Source organism: Heterodontus francisci, chromosome 27 (assembly GCF_036365525.1).
Source record: "Heterodontus francisci isolate sHetFra1 chromosome 27, sHetFra1.hap1, whole genome shotgun sequence".
NCBI classification, from domain to species: Eukaryota; Metazoa; Chordata; class Chondrichthyes; order Heterodontiformes; family Heterodontidae; genus Heterodontus; species Heterodontus francisci.
In genome coordinates this window covers 69,326,031-69,329,152 of record NC_090397.1, presented here as the reverse complement: position 1 = coordinate 69,329,152, position 3,122 = coordinate 69,326,031, and positions in this window count along the sequence as shown.

The following is a 3,122-nucleotide window of genomic DNA, read 5'->3' as shown; positions in this document are numbered from 1 at the left end:
ACCTCCGGGTCAGAGGGCGCGGCCGCGGCAACCAGCTGTCACCATAGCAACGGCGCGGCCTGGCAAACCCCGAGCCTTCCTCAACTAATCCAGTCACAGAAAACATACAAACAAAAGGAGCACCATTCATAAACAACTTAACCGCAATTATTAATGCGCTTAAATAATATATTTTTTAATTCCTGGAATGTGGCAAGTCCAGCATTTATTGCCCAGTTTGTTATATTATTCATGAAGTGCTAGGAACTAATTGTTATGTGTCAATGTGTTCCAGTGGGCCACATTCACTGCTGCACTCGAGTCATGTGACTGCAGCACTTTTTACCAACAGTGTGGAACTGTATTAAGTACACAATGAGCTCCAGTATTTTTAAGTTTAAAGTGTGATTATTTCCAACTTATGGGAACCAGAAGACATTAAATGGTGGTAGCAGGTGTCTGTTAGTAAGCCTAAAACATTTTAAACAAATTTATTGCTGAATTAGATTGGAAAAAAAACGACCTAAATTAGTGCCAGAGGGGGGAAATATAACTGAGTGAATCTTGCGAAAGCGAAATGGCCACTGCCATAGCAGTGAATGCACAGCTACAGCCCATAATGAATTGGGAAGCTGATGATGTCGTAGAGACATTTGAGAAGTTTAAACAAAAGTGCCAACTGACATTCAGCAGTTTTCTCAAAGGCACCAGTGAAGAGGAGAGGGTCAGCTATATCCTGTGGGCAGGAGATGAAGGATTAAGTTTGTTTAATAGCTGGGAGCTGAGCGAAGAGGACAGCAGAAACTCAGACACATTTTTTGACAGATTCGGCATCCATCTCCAACCAAAATCAAATCATTGGATCTACCGATATGAATTTCAAGGCCTCAGACAGGAATTAGGTGAGCCTATTGGCAGTTCGTGAAAAGATTGAAAAATGCAGCCAGAAAATGTAAATTTAAGGACACAGATGAAGGGCTGATAGATCTGCTAATTTGGGGCTCCGCACACCCTGATGTACAAAAAGCTCTCATTGGAAAGGACAAACTCACAATATCATGGGCTGTAGACACATGAAGGCAGAAAGATGTGCAGGAGCTGTGGACAACCACATGAATTCACAGACAGAAGGGAATGTCATGCATATGGATCAACCTGCAGAGCTTGTGGAAAGGCCAATCACTGGGAAATGATGTGCAGAACAAAAGAAGAAGGTGGTAAATGAGTCACCAGAGACAGAGCAACAGGGCGAATGAGAAGGACAAGAAACTAAAACATCCATACCCTGAAAGATGACGATGAATTTGAGAATGCGATAAACATAGGAACCATACAACTGCATGAAATGTCTGGATGCAACAGTTCCCAGAGAAAAGAAATGCACACATCCATTCAGATCAGTAAGAAAGTGAGAAATAAATCTGAAGGTCAAACTTGATACCGGAGCACAGAGTAACATCATTCTGTTCAGACTATCAGAAAATCTTTCCTGAAAATTTGGAAGAAAATGGTTATCCAAGGAAAGGTGCTCTGAAACCGAACAATGTCATGCTAACAGCATACGGGGGAACTGAGATTCGACAGCTAGGGACAACCCAAATCAAAGGGACACACAAAGGAAAAGATGTTAACTGTATGTTCTACATCACTGAAACAGATGGTCCTGCTATTCTGGGGTTGAGCAGTTGCAAAGAGTTGCAATTATCTCAGTAAACCATGAGGTGAAGGAGGCGACACTGAGGGTTGAAGATAGTACACCAATGGAAAAGCGCCTTCCAAACAGAAGCAAAGAAGATCTCATATAAATGTACCCAGAGCGTTTTGATGAGACGGTTGAATGCTTTGTAGATTTTGAGTATCACATCACTAATGACCCAGCGATGAAATTGGTGATTCATCCCCCATGTAAAGTACCAACAGAATTGAAAGGAAAGCTTGTAAGATAGAAGAAAAGGTGACTGCCAGATTCACAGAGTCTACAGACTGGGTAAATTCTATTGTGGTGAGAGAGAAGCCAAACGGACAGCTAAGAATTTGCCTAGATCCCAAAGATCTTAATCAAGCAATAAAGAGGAATCACTACCCTATTCCAACACTGGAAGAGATCACACCAGCAGTGGCAGGAGCAAATGTTTTCAGCAAGCTTGATGCCAGAAATGGCTACTGGAACGTGAAGTTTGTCAAGGAATCTTCACTGTTGACAATATTCAACACACCCTTTGGACAGTAAAAATGCCTGTGTCTACCTTTTGGCCTTAAAGTGAGCCAGGATGTGTTCCAGCAGAAAGTAGACTAGACATACCAAGGATGTAAAGGAGCAGTCGGCATAGCTGATGATATCCAGACATATGGTGTAGACTGAAAAGATCATGACTACTATCTATATGAAGTCATGGAGAGAACCAGGAAAGCTGGGATTAAGCTAAACACAGACAAATGCATTGTGAAAGTGATCGAATGCTGATTTGTTGGAATGGTGCACACACCTGACAGAGTCAAGCTGAGTCCTGAAAGAATAACGGCTATCTGTGGGATGGAAGCCCCAAGAGATAAGAGAGGGTTATGAGGATTCCTTGACTTAATCCAATTCATGAGCTCCTTCATACCACACATATAAGAACACACAGCAAACCTGCAGGAGCTGATGAAAGAAGATCATGATGAAAGAAGTGGTTGGAGTCACACGACAGGAGTTCCAACAAACTCAGAAAGGTGGTATGCAAGGAGACAAGTCTGTCATACTATGACAGAAAGAAACCTGTCACTCTGCAAGTAGATGCTTCCACAAAAGCACTGGGAGCAACCCTAGTATTAGAAGGAAAGCCAATAGCATTTGCATCCAAAGCTCTAACATCAGCTGAGACGAGATATGCCAACATAGAGAACTGTTGTGAGAAGTTCCATACATATCTCTATGAGAGAAAGTTCATAGTGGAGAGTGATCATCGTCCACTGGAGCAGATCTACAAGAAAAATCTATGTAAAACACCAGCAAGACTGCAGAGGTTAATCTTGAGGCTTCAGAGTTACAATTTCACTCTGAAATACAAGTCAGGAAGAGAAATTGTGCTGGCAGACACCCTATCTTGGTTGTTGCTACAAGAGAAACACGAAATAGAAGTTCTAGGTATAAAGATTCATCA